Source organism: Rhipicephalus microplus, unplaced genomic scaffold, assembly GCF_043290135.1.
Source record: "Rhipicephalus microplus isolate Deutch F79 unplaced genomic scaffold, USDA_Rmic scaffold_138, whole genome shotgun sequence".
Taxonomy (NCBI): domain Eukaryota; kingdom Metazoa; phylum Arthropoda; class Arachnida; order Ixodida; family Ixodidae; genus Rhipicephalus; species Rhipicephalus microplus.
Window position 1 is genome coordinate 85,011 of NW_027464710.1, and position 21,984 is coordinate 106,994.

The 21,984-nt window shown below is 51.8% G+C and overlaps 3 non-coding genes across 3 annotated transcripts; all 3 read right to left on the minus strand.

Moving 5' to 3' along the window:
• Positions 1 to 7,137: 7,137 nt before the first annotated feature.
• TRNAN-GUU (transfer RNA asparagine (anticodon GUU)) lies at positions 7,138 to 7,210 on the minus strand. Its single transcript has one exon. It is a non-coding gene; the product is annotated as a tRNA-Asn (tRNA).
• A 9,265-nt stretch (positions 7,211 to 16,475) lies between these two features.
• Positions 16,476 to 16,548, minus strand: TRNAN-GUU (transfer RNA asparagine (anticodon GUU)). The gene has a single exon. It is a non-coding gene; the product is annotated as a tRNA-Asn (tRNA).
• A 1,839-nt stretch (positions 16,549 to 18,387) lies between these two features.
• Positions 18,388 to 18,460, minus strand: TRNAN-GUU (transfer RNA asparagine (anticodon GUU)). Its single transcript has one exon. It is a non-coding gene; the product is annotated as a tRNA-Asn (tRNA).
• Between the last annotated feature and the right edge of the window lie 3,524 nt (positions 18,461 to 21,984).

The window sequence follows — 21,984 nt, forward strand, 5'->3', positions numbered from 1 at the left end:
GACACACCGTCCACGGGCGGGCTCGAAACTCCAACCTTTCGGTTACAGCTGATCGCTCTAGTCAATTGCGCCTCGGAGACAGTCCTGCTCCACTCTCACCACCATCAGAACATAGCTTCAAAGCTATCAGCCCAAAGAAAAAAAGCGCCGCACCACCACCGGGTGGGCTCGAACCTCCAACCTTACGGTTAACAGCCCATCGCGCTAACCAATGGCGCAACGGAGATAGTCGTGCTCCACTTTCACCACCGTCAGAACATTTCTCCAAAGCTTTCAGCGCCAAGAAGAAAAAAGCGACACACCGCTCCTGGGAGGGCTCGAACCTCCAGCCTTTCGGTTAACAGTCGAACGCGCTAGCCAAATGTGCCACGGAGACGGTCGTGCTCCACTCTCACCACCGTCAGAACATTTCTTGAAAGCTATCAGCGCAAAGAAAAAAAAAGCGACACACCACTCCCGGGAGGGCTCGAACCTCCAACGTTTCGATTAACAGCCGATCGCGCTAGAATATTGCGCCACGGAGACCTTTTTTTTTCTTAAATGAATGAAATTATCAACAGTAATGTACAAAGAGCATACTTCACCAAAAGTCCGGAAAACACGCAAAAGCGTCAAGAACGAGAAGCGACTCCGGAACAGGGTCAAAAGTGTCGACAACACTGCGCACTTGAGCAGCTGCTTCTCGGAAGACAGATCTAGACGACCATGGTGGCTCGGCATGTCTATCAATCATGCGACTTTTCCATAATCAATACAGTCCCAACAACATAAACAAGTCGTAAGGAGTATTATCAGTCAGACTCTTTTTGAACGGAAGGAACCTTATAACATTACCTGTGATTGGAAGTTCGTGCTGCACTCTCACCACCATCAGAACATTTCTCCAAAGCCATCAGCGCAAAAAAAAGCAACACACATCTACCGGGAGGGCTCGAATCTCCAAACTTTCGGTTAACAGCCGAACGCGCTAGCCAATTGCTTCACGGAGACATTTTTGCTGCACTCTCACCCCCGTCAGAACATTTCTTCAAAGCTATCAGCGCAAAGAAGAAAAAAGCGCCGCACCACCACCGGGTGGGCTCGAACCTCCAACCTTTCGGTTAACAGCTGATCGCGCTAGCCAATTGCGCCACGGAGAAAGCCGTGCTCTACTCTCACCACCGTCAGAACATTTCTTCAGAGCTATCAGCCCAAAGAAACAAAAAAGCCGCACCACCACCGGGTGGGCTAGAACCTCCAAACTTTCGGTTAACCGCCGATCGCGCTAGCCAATTGCGCCACGGAGACAGTCGTGCTCCACTCTCACCACCGTCAGAACACTTCTTCAGAGCTATCAGCCCAAAGAAGAAAAAGCGCCGCACCACCACCGGGTGGGCTCGAACCTCCAACCATTCGGTTAACAGCCGATCACGCTAGCCCATTGCGCCACGGAGACAGTCGTGCTCCACTCTCACCACCATCAGAACATTTCTTCAGACTATCAGCCCAAAGAAAAAAAAAGCACCGCACCACTACCGGGTGGGCTCGAACCTCCAACCTTTCGGTTAACAGCCCATCGCGCTAGCCAATAGCGCCACGGAGACAGTCGTGCTCCTCTCTCACCACCGTCAGAACAGTTCTTCAGACGATCAGCCCAAAGAAAAAAAGCGCCGCACCACCACCGGGTGGGCTAGAACCTCCAAACTTTCGGTTAACCACCGATCGCGCTAGCCAATTGCGCCACGGAGACAGTCGTGCTCCACTCTCACCACCGTCAGAACACTTCTTCAGAGCTATCAGCCCAAAGAAGAAAAAGCGCCGCACCACCACCGGGTGGGCTCGAACCTCCAACCATTCGGTTAACAGCCGATCACGCTAGCCCATTGCGCCACGGAGACAGTCGTGCTCCACTCTCACCACCATCAGAACATTTCTTCAGACTATCAGCCCAAAGAAAAAAAAACGCCGCACCACCACCGGGTGGGCTGGAACCTCCCACCTTTCAGTTAAAAGCCGATCGCGCTAGCCAATTGCGCCATGGAGACAGTCGCGCTGCACAGTCACCACCGTCAGAACATTTCCTCAGAGCTATCAGCCAAAAGGAAAAAAAGCGCAGCACCACAACCGGGTGGGCTCGAACCTCCAACCTTTCGGTTAACAGCCCAACGCGCTAGCCAATTGTGCCACGGAGACAGTCGTGGTCCACTCTCACCACCATCAGAACATATCTTCAAAGCTATCAGCGCAAAGGAAAAAGCAACACACCACTCCCGGGAGGGCTCGAACCTCCAACCTCTCGGTCAACAGCCGATCGCGCTAGTCAATTGCGACAGCCACGGAGACAGTCGTTCTCCCCTCTCACCACCATCAAAACATATCTTCAAAGCTATCAGCCCAAAGAAAAAAAAGCGCCGCACCACCCCCGGGTGGGCTCGAACCTCTAAACTTTCGGTTAACAGCCGATCGCGCTAGCCAATTGCGCCACGGAGACAGTCGGGCTCCACTCTCACCACCATCAGAACATATCTTCAACGCCATCAGCGCAAAGCAAAAAAAGCGACACACCGTCCACGGGCGGGCTCGAAACTCCAACCTTTCGGTTACAGCTGATCGCTCTAGTGAATTGCGCCTCGGAGACAGTCCTGCTCCACTCTCACCACCAGCAGAACATAGCTTCAAAGCTATCAGCCCAAAGAAAAAAAGCAACAAACCACTCCCGGGAGGGCTCGAACCTCCAACCTTTCAGTTAACAGCCGATCGCGCTAGCCAATTGCGCCACGGAGACAGTCGTGCACCACTCTCAACACCGTCAGAACATTTCTTCAGAGCTATTAGCCCAAAGGAAAAAAAGCGCCGCACCACCACCGGGTGGGCTCGAACCTCCAACCTTACGGTTAACAGCCCATCGCGCTAACCAATGGCGCAACGGAGATAGTCGTGCTCCACTTTCACCACCGTCAGAACATTTCTCCAAAGCTTTCAGCGCCAAGAAGAAAAAAGCGACACACCGCTCCTGGGAGGGCTCGAACCTCCAGCCTTTCGGTTAACAGTCGAACGCGCTAGCCAAATGTGCCACGGAGACAGTCGTGCTCCACTCTCACCACCGTCAGAACATTTCTTGAAAGCTATCAGCGCAAAGAAAAAAAAAGCGACACACCACTCCCGGGAGGGCTCGAACCTCCAACGTTTCGATTAACAGCCGATCGCGCTAGAATATTGCGCCACGGAGACCTTTTTTTTTTCTTAAATGAATGAAATTATCAACAGTAATGTACAAAGAGCATACTTCACCAAAAGTACGGAAAACACGCAAAAGCGTCAAGAACGAGAAGCGACTCCGGAACAGGGTCAAAAGTGTCGACAACACTGCGCACTTGAGCAGCTGCTTCTCGGAAGACAGATCTAGACGACCATGGTGGCTCGGCATGTCTATCAATCATGCGACTTTTCCATAATGAATACAGTCCCAACAACATAAACAAGTCGTAAGGAGTATTATCAGTCAGACTCTTTTTGAACGGAAGGAACCTAATAACATTACCTGTGATTGGAAGTTCGTGCTGCACTCTCACCACCATCAGAACATTTCTCCAAAGCCATCAGCGCAAAAAAAAGCAACACACACCTACCAGGAGGGCTCGAATCTCCAAACTTTCGGTTAACAGCCGAACGCGCTAGCCAATTGCTTCACGGAGACATTTTTGCTGCACTCTCACCCCCGTCAGAACATTTCTTCAAAGCTATCAGCGCAAAGAAGAAAAAAGCGCCGCACCACCACCGGGGGGGCTCGAACCTCCAACCTTTCGGTTAACAGCTGATCGCGCTAGCCAATTGCGCCACGGAGAAAGCCGTGCTCTACTCTCACCACCGTCAGAACATTTCTTCAGAGCTATCAGCCCAAAGAAACAAAAAAGCCGCACCACCACCAGGTGGGCTCGAACCTCCAGTTTTTCGGTTAACGGCCGAACGCGCTAGGCAATAGCGCCACGGAGACTGTCGTTCTCCCCTCTCACCACCATTAGAAAATATCTTCAAAGCTATCAGCGCAAAGAAAAAAGCGACACACCGTCCCCTGGTGGGCTCAAACCTCCAACCTTTCGGTTAACAGCCAATCGCGCTAGCCAATTGCGCCACGGAGACATTCCTGCACCACTCTCACCACCATCAAACATATCTTCAAAGCTATAAGCCCAAAGAAAAAAAGCGCCGCACCACTCCCGGGTGGGCTCTAACCTCCAACCTTTCTGTTAACAGCCGATCGCGCTAGCCAATTGCACCACGGAGACAGTCATGCTTCACTCTTACCACCGTCAGAACATATCTTCAAATCTATGAGCCCAAAGAAAAAAAAGCGCCGCACCACCGCCGGGTGGGCTCGAACCTCCAACCTTTCGGTTGACAGCCGAACGCGCTAGACAATTGCTTCACGGAGACATTTTTGATGCACTCTCACCCCCGTCAGAACATTTCTTCATAGCTATCAGCGCAAAGAAGAAAAAAGCGCCGCACCACCACCAGGTGGGCTCGAACCTCCAATCTTTCGGTTAACAGCCGATCGCGCTAGCCAATTGCGCCACGGAGAAAGTCGCGCTCTACTCTCACCACCGTCAGAACATTTCTTCAGAGCTATCAGCCCAAAGAAACAAAAGCGCCGCACCACCACCGGGTGGGCTCGAACCTCCAGCTTTTCGGTTAACGGCCGAACGCGCTAGGCAATAGCGCCACGGAGACTGTCGTTCTCCCATCTCACCACCATTAGAACATATCTTCAAAGCTATCAGCGCAAAGAAAAATGCGACACACCGTCCCCTGGTGGGCTGAAACCTCCAACCTTTCGGTTAGCAGACAATCGCGCTAGCCAATTGCGCTACGAAGACATTTCTGCACTACTCTCAACACCATCAAACATATCTTCAAAGCTATAAGCCCAAAGAAAAAAAAGCGCCGCACCACCCCCAGGTGGGCTCTTACCTCCAACCTTTCTGTTAACAGCCGATCGCGCTAGCCAATTGCACCACGGAGACAGTCATGCTTCACTCTTACCACCATCAGAACATATTTTCAAATCTATGAGCCCAAAGAAAAAAAAGCGCCGCACCACCACCGGGTGGGCTCGAACCTCCAACCTTTTGGTTAACAGCTGATCGCGCTAGCCAATTGCGCCACGGAGACAATCCTGCTCCACTCTCACCACCATGAGAACATATCTTCAAAGCTATCAGCCCAAAGAAGAAAAGCAACAAACCACTCCCGGGAGGGCTCGAACCTCCAACCTTTCAGTTAACAGCCGATTGCGCTAGCCAATTGCACCACAGAGACAGTCGTGCTCCACTCTCACCACCGTCAGAACATTTCTTCAGAGCTATCAGGCCAAAGGAAAAAAAGCGCCGCACCACCACCGGGTGGGCTCGAACCTCCAACCTTTCGGTTAACAGCCCATCGCTCTAGCCAATAGCGCCACGGAGACAGTCGTGCTCCTCTCTCAACACCGTCAGAACATTTCTTCCGACTATCAGCCCAAAGAAAAAAAAGCGCCGCACCACCACCGGGTGGACTCGAACCTCCAACCTTTCGGTTAACAGCCGATCACGCTAGCCGATTGCGCCACGGAGACAGTCGTGCTCCACTCTCACCACCATCAGAACATATCTTCAAAGCTATCAGCGCAAAGAAAAAGCAACACACCACTCCCCGGAGGGCTCGAACCTCCAAATTTTCGGTTAACAGCCAAACGTTGCAGCCAATTGCGCCACGGAGACAGTCGTGCTCCAATCTCACCAACGTCAGAACATTTCTCCAAAGCTATCAGCACGAAGAAAAGAGCATCACACCACTCCCGGGAGGGCTCGGAACTCCAACCTTTTGGTTAACAGCCGATCGCGCTAGCCAATTGCACAGCGGAGACAGTCATGCGCTACTCTCACCACCGTGAAAACATTTCTCCAAAGCTATCAGCGCAAAGATAAAAAAAGTGACACACCGCTTCCGGGAGGGCTCGAACCTCCAAACTTTCGGTTAACAGCCGAACGCGCTAGCCAAATGCGCCACGGAGACAGTCGTGCTCCATTCTCACCACTGTCAGAACATAACTGTAAAGCTATCAGCGCAAATAAAAAAGCAACACACCACTTCCTGGAGGGCACGAACCTCCAACCTTTCGGTTAACAGCCGATCGCGCTAGCCAATTGCGCCACGGAGACAGTCCTGCTCCACTCTCACCACCATCAGAACATATCTTCGAATCTATGAGCCCAAAGAAAAAAAAGCGCCGCACCACCACCGGGTGGGCTCGAACCTCCAACCTTTTGGTTAACAGCTGATCGCGCTAGCCGATTGCGCCACGGAGACAGTCCTGCTCCACTCTCACCACCATGAGAACATATCTTCAAAGCTATCAGCCCAAAGAAAAAAAGCAACAAACCACTCCCGGGAGGGCTCGAACCTCCAACCTTTCAGTTAACAGCCGATCGCGCTAGCCAATTGCGCCACAGAGACAGTCGTGCTCCACTCTCAACACCATCAGAACATTTCTTCAGAGCTATCAGGCCAAAAGAAAAAAAGCGCCGCACCACCACCGGGTGGGCTCGAACCTCCAACCTTTTGGTTAACAGCCCATCGCGCTAGCCAATAGCGCCACGGAGACAGTCGTGCTCCTCTCTCACCACCGTCATAACATTTCTTCAGACTCTCAGCCCAAAGAAAAAAAAGCGCCGCACCACCACCGGGTGGGCGCGAACCTCCAACCTTTCGGTTAACAGCCGTTCACGCTAGCCGATTGCGCCACGGAGACAGTCGTGCTCCACTCTCACCACCATCAGAACATATCTTCAAAGCTATCAGCGCAAAGAAAGAGCAACACACCACTCCCGGGAGGGCTTGAACCTCCAAATTTTCGGTTAACAGCCGAACGTGCTAGCCAATTGCGCCACGGAGACAGTCGTGCTCCAATCTCACCAACGTCAGAACATTTCTCCAAATCTATCAGCACAAAGAAAAGAGCATCACACCACTCCCGGGAGGGCTCGGAACTCAAACCTTTTGGTTAACAGCCGATCGCGCTAGCGAATTGCGCAGCGGAGACAGTCATGCGCAACTCTCACCACCGTGAAAACATTTCTCCAAAGCTATCAGCGCAAAGATAAAAAAAAACTGACACACTGCTTCCGGGAGGGCTCGAACCTCCAAATTTCGGTTAACAGCCGAACGCGCTAGCCAGTTGCGCCACGGAGACAGTCCTGCTCTACTCTCACCACCATCAAAACATATCTTCAAAGCTATCAGCCCAAAGAAAAAAGAGCAACACACCACTCTCGGGAGGGCTCGAACCTCCAACCTTTCAGTTAAAAGCCGATCGCGCTAGCCAATTGCGACACGGAGACAGTCGCGCTACACTTTCACCACCGTCAGAACATTTCCTCAGAGCTATCAGCCCAAAGGTAAAAAAGCGCAGCACCACAACCGGGTGGGCTCGAACCTCCAACCTGTCGGTTAACAGCCCAACGCGCTAGCCAATTGCGCCACGGAGACAGTCGTGGTCCACTCTCACAACCATCAGAACATACCTTCAAAGCTATCAGCGCAAAGAAAAAAGCAACACACCACTCCCGGGAGGGCTCGAACCTCCAACCTCTCGGTCAACAGCCGATCACGCTAGCCTATTGCGACAGCCACGGAGACAGTCGTTCTCCGTTCTCACCACCATAAGAACATATCTTCAAAGCTATCAGCGCAAAGAAAAAAGCGACACACCGTCCCCTGGTGGGCTCAAACCTCCAACCTTTTGGTTAACAGCCAATCGCGCTAGCCAATTGCGCTAAGGAGACAGTCCTGCACCACTCTCACCACCATCAAACATATCTTCAAAGCTATCAGCCCAAAGAAAAAAAAAGCGCCGCACCACCCCCGGGTGGGCTCGAACCTCCAAACTTTCGGTTAACAGCCGATCGCGCTAGCCAATTGCGCCACGGAGACAGTCGTGCTTCACTCTCACCACCATCAGAACATTTCTCCAAAGCCATCAGCGCAAAAAAAAGCAACACACATCTACCGGGAGGGCTCGAATCTCCAAACTTTCGGTTAACAGCCGAACGCGCTAGCCAATTGCTTCACGGAGACATTTTTGCTGCACTCTCACCCCCGTCAGAACATTTCTTCAAAGCTATCAGCGCAAAGAAGAAAAAAGCGCCGCACCACCACCGGGCGGGCTCGAAACTCCAACCTTTCGGTTACAGCTGATCGCTCTAGTCAATTGCGCCTCGGAGACAGTCCTGCTCCACTCTCACCACCATCAGAACATAGCTTCAAAGCTATCAGCCCAAAGAAAAAAAGCAACAAACCACTCCCGGGAGGGCTCGAACCTCCAACCTTTCAGTTAACAGCCGATCGCGCTAGCCAATTGCGCCACGGAGACAGTCGTGCACCACTCTCAACACCGTCAGAACATTTCTTCAGAGCTATTAGCCCAAAGGAAAAAAAGCGCGGCACCACCACCGGGTGGGCTCGAACCTCCAACCTTACGGTTAACAGCCCATCGCGCTAACCAATGGCGCAACGGAGATAGTCGTGCTCCACTTTCACCACCGTCAGAACATTTCTCCAAAGCTTTCAGCGCCAAGAAGAAAAAAGCGACACACCGCTCCTGGGAGGGCTCGAACCTCCAGCCTTTCGGTTAACAGTCGAACGCGCTAGCCAAATGTGCCACGGAGACAGTCGTGCTCCACTCTCACCACCGTCAGAACATTTCTTGAAAGCTATCAGCGCAAAGAAAAAAAAAGCGACACACCACTCCCGGGAGGGCTCGAACCTCCAACGTTTCGATTAACAGCCGATCGCGCTAGAATATTGCGCCACGGAGACCTTTTTTTTTCTTAAATGAATGAAATTATCAACAGTAATGTACAAAGAGCATACTTCACCAAAAGTCCGGAAAACACGCAAAAGCGTCAAGAACGAGAAGCGGCTCCGGAACAGGGTCAAAAGTGTCGACAACACTGCGCACTTGAGCAGCTGCTTCTCGGAAGACAGATCTAGACGACCATGGTGGCTCGGCATGTCTATCAATCATGCGACTTTTCCATAATGAATACAGTCCCAACAACATAAACAAGTCGTAAGGAGTATTATCAGTCAGACTCTTTTTGAACGGAAGGAACCTAATAACATTACCTGTGATTGGAAGTTCGTGCTGCACTCTCACCACCATCAGAACATTTCTCCAAAGCCATCAGCGCAAAAAAAAGCAACACACATCTACCGGGAGGGCTCGAATCTCCAAACTTTCGGTTAACAGCCGAACGCGCTAGCCAATTGCTTCACGGAGACATTTTTGCTGCACTCTCACCCCCGTCAGAACATATCTTCAAATCTATGAGCCCAAAGAAAAAAAAGCGCCGCACCACCGCCGGGTGGGCTCGAACCTCCAGCCTTTCCGTTAACGGCCGAACGCGCTAGCCAATCGCGCCATCGAGACAGTCGTGCTCCACTCTCACCACCATCAGAAAATATCTTCAAAGCTATCAGCGCAAAGAAAAAAAGCAACACACCACTCCCGGGAGGGCTCAAAATTCCAAACTTTCGGTTAACAGCCGATCGCGCTAGCCAATTGCGACAGCCACAGAGACAGTCGTTCTCCCCTCTCACCACCATCAGAACATACCTTTAAAGCTATCAACGCAAAGAAAAAAGCGACACACCGTCCCCTGGTGGGCTCAAACCTCCAACCTTTCGGTTAACAGCCCATCGCGCTAGCCAATAGCGCCACGGAGACAGTCGTGCTCCTCTCTCACCACCGTCAGAACATTTCTTAAGACTATCAGCCCCAAGAAAAAAAAGCGCCGCACCACCACCGGGTGGGCTGGAACCTCCAACCTTTCGGTTAACAGCCAATCGCGCTAGCCAATTGGGCCACGGAGGCAGTCATGCTCCACTCTCACCACTGTCAGAACATTTCTTCAGAGCTATCAGCCCAAAGAAAAAGAAACGCCGCACCACCCCCGGGTGGGCTCGAACATCCAACCTCTCGGTCAACAGCCGATCGCGCTAGCCAATTGCGACAGCCACGGAGACAGTCGTTCTCCCCTCTCACCACCATCAGAACATATCTTCAAAGCTATCAGCGCAAAGAAAAAAGCGACACACCGTCCCCTGGTGGGCTCAAACCTCCAACCTTTCGGTTAACAGCCAATTGCGCTAGCCAATTGCGCCACGGAGACAGTCCAGGTCCACTCTCACCACCATCAGAACATATCTTCAAATCTATGAGCCCAAAGAAAAAAAAGCGCCGCACCACCACCGGGTGGGCTCGAACCTCCAACCTTTTGGTTAACAGCTGATCGCGCTAGCCAATTGCGCCACGGAGACAGTCCCGCTCCACTCTCACCACCATGAGAACATATCTTCAAAGCTATCAGCCCAAAAAAAGCAAAAAACCACTCCCGGGAGGGCTCGAACCTCCAACCTTTCAGTTAACAACCGAACGCGCTAGCCAATTGCGCCACAGAGACAGTCGTGCTCCACTCTCACCACCGTCAGAACATTTCTTCAGACGATCAGCCCAAAGAAAAAAAGCGCCGCACCACCACCGGGTGGGCTAGAACCTCCAAACTTTCGGTTAACCGCCGATCGCACTAGCCAATTGCGCCACGGAGACAGTCGTGCTCCACTCTCACCACCGTCAGAACACTTCTTCAGAGCTATCAGCCCAAAGAAGAAAAAGCGCCGCACCACCACTGGGTGGGCTCGAACCTCCAACCATTCGGTTAACAGCCGATCACGCTAGCCCATTGCGCCACGGAGACAGTCGTGCTCCACTCTCACCACCATCAGAACATTTCTTCAGACTATCAGCCCAAAGAAAAAAAAAGCACCGCACCACTACCGGGTGGGCTCGAACCTCCAACCTTTCGGTTAACAGCCCATCGCGCTAGCCAATAGCGCCACGGAGACAGTCGTGCTCCTCTCTCACCACCGTCAGAACAGTTCTTCAGACGATCAGCCCAAAGAAAAAAAGCGCCGCACCACCACCGGGTGGGCTAGAACCTCCAAACTTTCGGTTAACCACCGATCGCGCTAGCCAATTGCGCCACGGAGACAGTCGTGCTCCACTCTCACCACCGTCAGAACACTTCTTCAGAGCTATCAGCCCAAAGAAGAAAAAGCGCCGCACCACCACCGGGTGGGCTCGAACCTCCAACCATTCGGTTAACAGCCGATCACGCTAGCCCATTGCGCCACGGAGACAGTCGTGCTCCACTCTCACCACCATCAGAACATTTCTTCAGACTATCAGCCCAAAGAAAAAAAAACGCCGCACCACCACCGGGTGGGCTGGAACCTCCCACCTTTCAGTTAAAAGCCGATCGCGCTAGCCAATTGCGCCACGGAGACAGTCGTGCTGCACAGTCACCACCGTCAGAACATTTCCTCAGAGCTATCAGCCAAAAGGAAAAAAAGCGCAGCACCACAACCGGGTGGGCTCGAACCTCCAACCTTTCGGTTAACAGCCCAACGCGCTAGCCAATTGCGCCACGGAGACAGTCGTGGTCCACTCTCACCACCATCAGAACATATCTTCAAAGCTATCAGCGCAAAGGAAAAAGCAACACACCACTCCCGGGAGGGCTCGAACCTCCAACCTCTCGGTCAACAGCCGATCGCGCTAGTCAATTGCGACAGCCACGGAGACAGTCGTTCTCCCCTCTCACCACCATCAAAACATATCTTCAAAGCTATCAGCCCAAAGAAAAAAAAGCGCCGCACCACCCCCGGGTGGGCTCGAACCTCTAAACTTTCGGTTAACAGCCGATCGCGCTAGCCAATCGCGCCACGGAGACAGTCGGGCTCCACTCTCACCACCATCAGAACATATCTTCAACGCCATCAGCGCAAAGCAAAAAAAGCGACACACCGTCCACGGGCGGGCTCGAAACTCCAACCTTTCGGTTACAGCTGATCGCTCTAGTCAATTGCGCCTCGGAGACAGTCCTGCTCCACTCTCACCACCATCAGAACATAGCTTCAAAGCTATCAGCCCAAAGAAAAAAAGCAACAAACCACTCCCGGGAGGGCTCGAACCTCCAACCTTTCAGTTAACAGCCGATCGCGCTAGCCAATTGCGCCACGGAGACAGTCGTGCACCACTCTCAACACCGTCAGAACATTTCTTCAGAGCTATTAGCCCAAAGGAAAAAAAGCGCCGCACCACCACCGGGTGGGCTCGAACCTCCAACCTTACGGTTAACAGCCCATCGCGCTAACCAATGGCGCAACGGAGATAGTCGTGCTCCACTTTCACCACCGTCAGAACATTTCTCCAAAGCTTTCAGCGCCAAGAAGAAAAAAGCGACACACCGCTCCTGGGAGGGCTCGAACCTCCAGCCTTTCGGTTAACAGTCGAACGCGCTAGCCAAATGTGCCACGGAGACAGTCGTGCTCCACTCTCACCACCGTCAGAACATTTCTTGAAAGCTATCAGCGCAAAGAAAAAAAAAAGCGACACACCACTCCCGGGAGGGCTCGAACCTCCAACGTTTCGATTAACAGCCGATCGCGCTAGAATATTGCGCCACGGAGACCTTTTTTTTTTCTTAAATGAATGAAATTATCAACAGTAATGTACAAAGAGCATACTTCACCAAAAGTACGGAAAACACGCAAAAGCGTCAAGAACGAGAAGCGACTCCGGAACAGGGTCAAAAGTGTCGACAACACTGCGCACTTGAGCAGCTGCTTCTCGGAAGACAGATCTAGACGACCATGGTGGCTCGGCATGTCTATCAATCATGCGACTTTTCCATAATGAATACAGTCCCAACAACATAAACAAGTCGTAAGGAGTATTATCAGTCAGACTCTTTTTGAACGGAAGGAACCTAATAACATTACCTGTGATTGGAAGTTCGTGCTGCACTCTCACCACCATCAGAACATTTCTCCAAAGCCATCAGCGCAAAAAAAAGCAACACACATCTACCGGGAGGGCTCGAATCTCCAAACTTTCGGTTAACAGCCGAACGCGCTAGCCAATTGCTTCACGGAGACATTTTTGCTGCACTCTCACCCCCGTCAGAACATTTCTTCAAAGCTATCAGCGCAAAGAAGAAAAAAGTGCCGCACCACCACCGGGTGGGCTCGAACCTCCAACCTTTCGGTTAACAGCTGATCGCGCTAGCCAATTGCGCCACGGAGAAAGCCGTGCTCTACTCTCACCACCGTCAGAACATTTCTTCAGAGCTATCAGCCCAAAGAAACAAAAAAGCCGCACCACCACCAGGTGGGCTCGAACCTCCAGTTTTTCGGTTAACGGCCGAACGCGCTAGGCAATAGCGCCACGGAGACTGTCGTTCTCCCCTCTCACCACCATTAGAAAATATCTTCAAAGCTATCAGCGCAAAGAAAAAAGCGACACACCGTCCCCTGGTGGGCTCAAACCTCCAACCTTTCGGTTAACAGCCAATCGCGCTAGCCAATTGCGCCACGGAGACATTCCTGCACCACTCTCACCACCATCAAACATATCTTCAAAGCTATAAGCCCAAAGAAAAAACGCGCCGCACCACTCCCGGGTGGGCTCTAACCTCCAACCTTTCTGTTAACAGCCGATCGCGCTAGCCAATTGCACCACGGAGACAGTCATGCTTCACTCTTACCACCGTCAGAACATATCTTCAAATCTATGAGCCCAAAGAAAAAAAAGCGCCGCACCACCGCCGGGTGGGCTCGAACCTCCAACCTTTCGGTTGACAGCCGAACGCGCTAGCCAATTGCTTCACGGAGACATTTTTGATGCACTCTCACCCCCGTCAGAACATTTCTTCATAGCTATCAGCGCAAAGAAGAAAAAAGCGCCGCACCACCACCAGGTGGGCTCGAACCTCCAACCTTTCGGTTAACAGCCGATCGCGCTAGCCAATTGCGCCACGGAGAAAGTCGCGCTCTACTCTCACCACCGTCAGAACATTTCTTCAGAGCTATCAGCCCAAAGAAACAAAAGCGCCGCACCACCACCGGGTGGGCTCGAACCTCCAGCTTTTCGGTTAACGGCCGAACGCGCTAGGCAATAGCGCCACGGAGACTGTCGTTCTCCCCTCTCACCACCATTAGAACATATCTTCAAAGCTATCAGCGCAAAGAAAAATGCGACACACCGTCCCCTGGTGGGCTGAAACCTCCAACCTTTCGGTTAGCAGACAATCGCGCTAGCCAATTGCGCTACGAAGACATTTCTGCACTACTCTCAACACCATCAAACATATCTTCAAAGCTATAAGCCCAAAGAAAAAAAAGCGCCGCAGCACCCCCAGGTGGGCTCTTACCTCCAACCTTTCTGTTAACAGCCGATCGCGCTAGCCAATTGCACCACGGAGACAGTCATGCTTCACTATTACCACCATCAGAACATATTTTCAAATCTATGAGCCCAAAGAAAAAAAAGCGCCGCACCACCACCGGGTGGGCTCGAACCTCCAACCTTTTGGTTAACAGCTGATCGCGCTAGCCAATTGCGCCACGGAGACAATCCTGCTCCACTCTCACCACCATGAGAACATATCTTCAAAGCTATCAGCCCAAAGAAAAAAAGCAACAAACCACTCCCGGGAGGGCTCGAACCTCCAACCTTTCAGTTAACAGCCGATTGCGCTAGCCAATTGCACCACAGAGACAGTCGTGCTCCACTCTCACCACCGTCAGAACATTTCTTCAGAGCTATCAGGCCAAAGGAAAAAAAGCGCCGCACCACCACCGGGTGGGCTCGAACCTCCAACCTTTCGGTTAACAGCCCATCGCTCTAGCCAATAGCGCCACGGAGACAGTCGTGCTCCTCTCTCAACACCGTCAGAACATTTCTTCCGACTATCAGCCCAAAGAAAAAAAAGCGCCGCACCACCACCGGGTGGACTCGAACCTCCAACCTTTCGGTTAACAGCCGATCACGCTAGCCGATTGCGCCACGGAGACAGTCGTGCTCCACTCTCACCACCATCAGAACATATCTTCAAAGCTATCAGCGCAAAGAAAAAGCAACACACCACTCCCCGGAGGGCTCGAACCTCCAAATTTTCGGTTAACAGCCAAACGTTGCAGCCAATTGCGCCACGGAGACAGTCGTGCTCCAATCTCACCAACGTCAGAACATTTCTCCAAAGCTATCAGCACGAAGAAAAGAGCATCACACCACTCCCGGGAGGGCTCGGAACTCCAACCTTTTGGTTAACAGCCGATCGCGCTAGCCAATTGCACAGCGGAGACAGTCATGCGCTACTCTCACCACCGTGAAAACATTTCTCCAAAGCTATAAGCGCAAAGATAAAAAAAGCGACACACCGCTTCCGGGAGGGCTCGAACCTCCAAACTTTCGGTTAACAGCCGAACGCGCTAGCCAAATGCGCCACGGAGACAGTCGTGCTCCATTCTCACCACTGTCAGAACATAACTGTAAAGCTATCAGCGCAAATAAAAAAGCAACACACCACTTCCGGGAGGGCACGAACCTCCAACCTTTCGGTTAACAGCCGATCGCGCTAGCCAATTGCGCCACGGAGACAGTCCTGCTCCACTCTCACCACTATCAGAACATATCTTCAAATCTATGAGCCCAAAGAAAAAAAAGCGCCGCACCACCACCGGGTGGGCTCGAACCTCCAACCTTTTGGTTAACAGCTGATCGCGCTAGCCAATTGCGCCACGGAGACAGTCCTGCTCCACTCTCACCACCATGAGAACATATCTTCAAAGCTATCAGCCCAAAGAAAAAAAGCAACAAACCACTCCCGGGAGGGCTCGAACCTCCAACCTTTCAGTTAACAGCCGATCGCGCTAGCCAATTGCGCCACAGAGACAGTCGTGCTCCACTCTCAACACCATCAGAACATTTCTTCAGAGCTATCAGGCCAAAAGAAAAAAAGCGCCGCACCACCACCGGGTGGGCTCGAACCTCCAACCTTTCGGTTAACAGCCCATCGCGCTAGCCAATAGCGCCACGGAGACAGTCGTGCTCCTCACTCACCACCGTCATAACATTTCTTCAGACTCTCAGCCCAAAGAAAAAAAAGCGCCGCACCACCACCGGGTGGGCGCGAACCTCCAACCTTTCGGTTAACAGCCGTTCACGCTAGCCGATTGCGCCACGGAGACAGTCGTGCTCCACTCTCACCACCATCAGAACATATCTTCAAAGCTATCAGCGCAAAGAAAGAGCAACACACCACTCCCGGGAGGGCTCGAACCTCCAAATTTGCGGTTAACAGCCGAACGTGCTAGCCAATTGCGCCACGGAGACAGTCGTGCTCCAATCTCACCAACGTCAGAACATTTCTCCAAATCTATCAGCACAAAGAAAAGAGCATCACACCACTCCCGGGAGGGCTCGGAACTCAAACCTTTTGGTTAACAGCCGATCGCGCTAGCGAATTGCGCAGCGGAGACAGTCATGCGCAACTCTCACCACCGTGAAAACATTTCTCCAAAGCTATCAGCGCAAAGATAAAAAAAACTGACACTGCTTCCGGGAGGGCTCGAACCTCCAAATTTCGGTTAACAGCCGAACGCGCTAGCCAGTTGCGCCACGGAGACAGTCCTGCTCTACTCTCACCACCATCAAAACATATCTTCAAAGCTATCAGCCCAAAGAAAAAAGAGCAACACACCACTCTCGGGAGGGCTCGAACCTCCAACCTTTCAGTTAAAAGCCGATCGCGCTAGCCAATTGCGACACGGAGACAGTCGCGCTACACTTTCACCACCGTCAGAACATTTCCTCAGAGCTATCAGCCCAAAGGTAAAAAAGCGCAGCACCACAACCGGGTGGGCTCGAACCTCCAACCTGTCGGTTAACAGCCGATCACGCTAGCCGATTGCGCCACGGAGACAGTCGTGCTCCACTCTCACCACCATCAGAACATATCTTCAAAGCTATCAGCGCAAAGAAAAAGCAACACACCACTCCCCGGAGGGCTCGAACCTCCAAATTTTCGGTTAACAGCCAAACGTTGCAGCCAATTGCGCCACGGAGACAGTCGTGCTCCAATCTCACCAACGTCAGAACATTTCTCCAAAGCTATCAGCACAAAGAAAAGAGCATCACACCACTCCCGGGAGGGCTCGGAACTCCAACCTTTTGGTTAACAGCCAATCGCGCTAGCCAATTGCACAGCGGAGACAGTCATGCGCTACTCTCACCACCGCGAAAACATTTCTCCAAAGCTATCAGCGCAAAGATAAAAAAAGTGACACACCGCATCCGGGAGGGCTCGAACCTCCAAACTTTCGGTTAACAGCCGAACGCGCTAGCCAAATGCGCCACGGAGACAGTCGTGCTCCATTCTCACCACTGTCAGAACATAACTGTAAAGCTATCAGCGCAAATAAAAAAGCAACACACCACTTCCGGGAGGGCACGAACCTCCAACCTTTCGGTTAACAGCCGATCGCGCTAGCCAATTGCGCCACGGAGACAGTCCTGCTCCACTCTCACCACCATCAGAACATATCTTCAAATCTATGAGCCCAAAGAAAAAAAAGCGCCGCACCACCACCGGGTGGGCTCGAACCTCCAACCTTTTGGTTAACAGCTGATCGCGCTAGCCAATTGCGCCACGGAGACAGTCCTGCTCCACTCTCACCACCATGAGAACATATCTTCAAAGCTATCAGCCCAAAGAAAAAAAGCAACAAACCACTCCTGGGAGGGCTCGAACCTCCAACCTTTCAGTTAACAGCCGATCGCGCTAGCCAATTGCGCCACAGAGACAGTCGTGCTCCACTCTCAACACCATCAGAACATTTCTTCAGAGCTATCAGGCCAAAAGAAAAAAAGCGCCGCACCACCACCGGGTGGGCTCGAACCTCCAACCTTTCGGTTAACAGCCCATCGCGCTAGCCAATAGCGCCACGGAGACAGTCGTGCTCCTCTCTCACCACCGTCATAACATTTCTTCAGACTATCAGCCCAAAGAAAAAAAAGCGCCGCACCACCACCGGGTGGGCGCGAACCTCCAACCTTTCGGTTAACAGCCGTTCACGCTAGCCGATTGCGCCACGGAGACAGTCGTGCTCCACTCTCACCACCATCAGAACATATCTTCAAAGCTATCAGCGCAAAGAAAGAGCAACACACCACTCCCGGGAGGGCTCGAACCTCCAAATTTTCGGTTAACAGCCGAACGTGCTAGCCAATTGCGCCACGGAGACAGTCGTGCTCCAATCTCACCAACGTCAGAACATTTCTCCAAATCTATCAGCACAAAGAAAAGAGCATCACACCACTCCCGGGAGGGCTCGGAACTCAAACCTTTTGGTTAACAGCCGATCGCGCTAGCGAATTGCGCAGCGGAGACAGTCATGCGCAACTCTCACCACCGTGAAAACATTTCTCCAAAGCTATCAGCGCAAAGATAAAAAAAACTGACACACTGCTTCCGGGAGGGCTCGAACCTCCAAATTTCGGTTAACAGCCGAACGCGCTAGCCAGTTGCGCCACGGAGACAGTCCTGCTCCACTCTCACCACCATCAAAACATATCTTCAAAGCTATCAGCCCAAAGAAAAAAGAGCAACACACCACTCTCGGGAGGGCTCGAACCTCCAACCTTTCAGTTAAAAGCCGATCGCGCTAGCCAATTGCGACACGGAGACAGTCGCGCTACACTTTCACCACCGTCAGAACATTTCCTCAGAGCTATCAGCCCAAAGGTAAAAAAGCGCAGCACCACAACCGGGTGGGCTCGAACCTCCAACCTGTCGGTTAACAGCCCAACGCGCTAGCCAATTGCGCCACGGAGACATTCGTGGTCCACTCTCACAACCATCAGTACATACCTTCAAAGCTATCAGCGCAAAGAAAAAAGCAACACAACACTCCCGGGAGGGCTCGAACCTCCAACCTCTCGGTCAACAGCCGATCGCGCTAGCCTATTGCGACAGCCACGGAGACAGTCGTTCTCCGTTCTCACCACCATAAGAACATATCTTCAAAGCTATCAGCGCAAAGAAAAAAGCGACACACCGTCCCCTGGTGGGCTCAAACCTCCAACCTTTTGGTTAACAGCCAATCGCGCTAGCCAATTGCTCTTCGGAGACAGTCCTGCACCACTCTCACCACCATCAAACATATCTTCAAAGCTATCAGCCCAAAGAAAAAAAAGCGCCGCACCACCCCCGGGTGGGCTCGAACCTCCAAACATTCGGTTAACAGCCGATCGCGCTAGCCAATTGCGCCACGGAGACAGTCGTGCTTCACTCTCACCACCATCAGAACATATCTTCAACGCCATCAGCGCAAAGCAAAAAAAGCGACACACCGTCCACGGGTGGACTCGAAACTCCAACCTTTCGGTTAACAGCCGATCGCGCTAGCCAATTACGCCACGGAGACAGTCGTGCTTCACTCTCGCCACCATCAGAACATATCTTCAACGCCATCAGCGCAAAGCAAAAAAAGCGACACACCGTCCACGGGTGGGCTCGAAACTCCAACCTTTCGGTTAACAGCCCGTCGCGCTAGCCAATGGCGCAACGGAGATAGTCGTGCTCCACTTTCACCACCGTCAGAACATTTCTCCAAAGCTTTCAGCGCCAAGAAAAAAAAAGCGACACACCACTCCCGGGAAGGCTCGAACCTCCAACGTTTCAATTAACAGCCGATGGCGCTAGAATATTGCGCCACGGACACTTTTTTTTTCTTGAATGAATGAAATTATCAACAGTAATGTACACAGAGCATACTTCACCAGAAGTCCGGAAAACACGCAAAAGCGTCAAGAAGGAGAAGTGACTCCGGAACAGGGTCAAAAGTGTCGACAACACTGCGCACTTGAGCAGCTGCTTCTCGGAAGACAGATCTAGTCGACCATGCTTGCTCGGCATGTCTATCAATCGTGCGACTTTTCCATAATGAATACAGTCCCAACAACATAAACAAGTCGTAAGGAGTATTATCAGTCAGACTCTTTTTGAACAGAAGGAACCTAATAACATTACCTGTGATTGGAAGTTCGTGCCGCACTCTCACTGCCATCAGAACATTTCTCCAAAGCCATCAGCGCAAAGAAAAAAAAGCAACACACATCTACCGGGAGGGCTCGAATCTCCAAACTTTCGGTTAACAGCCGAACGCGCTAGCCAATTGCTTCACGGAGACATTTTTGCCGCACTCTCACCCCCGTTAGAACATTTCTTCAAAGCTATCAGCGCAAAGAAGAAAAAAGCGCCGCACCACCACCGGGTGGGCTCGAACTTCCAACCTTTCGGTTAACAGCCGATCGCGCTAGCCAATTGCGCCACGGAGAAAGTCGTGCTCTACTCTCACCACCGTCAGAACATTTCTTCAGAGCTATCAGCCCAAAGAAACAAAAGCGCCGCACCACCACCGGGTGGGCTCGAACCTCCAGCTTTTCGGTTAACGGCCGAACGCGCTAGGCAATAGCGCCACGGAGACTGTCGTTCTCCCCTCTCACCACCATTAGAACATATCTTCAAAGCTATCAGCGCAAAGATAAAAGCGACACACCGTCCCCTGGTGGGCTCAAACCTCCAACCTTTCGGTTAACAGCCGAACGCGCTAGCCAATTGCTTCACGGAGACATTTTTGCTGCACTATCACCACCGTCAGAACATTTCTTCAAAGCTATCAGCGCAAAGAAGAAAAAAGCGCCGCACCACCACCGGGTGGGCTCGAACCTCCAACCTTTCGGTTAACAGCCGATCGCGCTAGCCAATTGCGCCACGGAGAAAGTCGTGCTCCGCTCTCACCACCGTCAGAACATTTCTTCATAGCTATCAGCCCAAAGAAAAAAAAGCGCCGCACCACCACCGGGTGGGCTCGAACCTTCAGCCTTTCGGTTAACGGCCGAACGCGCTAGGCAATAGCGCCACGGAGACTGTCGTGCTCCACTCTCACCACCGTCAGAACATTTCTTCAGAGCTATCAGCGCAAAGAAAAAGGCAACACACCACTCCCGGGAGGGCTCGAAATTCCAACTTTCGGTTAACAGCCTATCGCGCTAGGCATTTGCGCAACGGAGACAGTACCCTATCGAAAAAAAACGTATGGTGGGCATGGTGGAAACAACCACCCACCATTATAGTGGATTAATGTAGTGGGTGAATGGTGGAAAACGCCCACCATGGTGCATGGTGCGTATGGTGGGTGCTGCAGTGCCGTCAACGCTTCAGCGCGAAATGACGTCAGAATCACCGTGACGAGCTGCCACAAAAAATAAAAAAGAATTCCATAGAAACGGTTTAAAAAACACCTGTCCTGTAAAAAAAACAAGGCGCCCGGGAGATCGAACGTGCAACCTGTGGGTTTTGATTCGAAGACACTAACGACTGCGCCACACCAACATGACGTTGATGGTGTGTTGAATACTTAGTTGGCATACTAACGTACGGTTCAACTTATGTTTGTCGAGTACACAACATAGACAAGATATACACCTGCTACTAAAAATTGCACATTTAATAAACACAGGCAACTGCGGCCTTTAATGATTGCCACTGTGTTAATGGCACTAGTGCTATTTATTTACAATTCACAACTTCAAGAAAAAAAACAAGTGGACTGGGGAGCAGCAACAGTTTACCGGCGGGGTCTGCCAAGTTTAATAACCGTTTCGCGCTCGTTCTAAAGGGCGACATCTGCTCACGCTTTATGACGCTTCTAGGCTCATTCCATAGATTCGCCCGCCTAGTTTATTTGATTGAGTATTGGGATGCTTTTCGCGCAATGTAGAGGGCGGTCGTGCCAGCGCAATGCTGTAGCTCTTTCGCTAAAGCAACAACTACATAACAGCTTGGCCAAAACGAATTCAGTGTGCCGAAAACATTACGCTATCATATTGGTTCACCAAGCATACGAATTGCCACTTCTGAGTTCCCGTACAAAAGCTAGAGAAGTGCCGGCGAGTGCGACCGGTGGCTGTCGGTGAGAAGACACTGACGTTCTCTGGGAGTGCTTTAATCGCGTCGCATCGATGTTTGTTGCTTCTTGAGCGGACACCATACACAATGA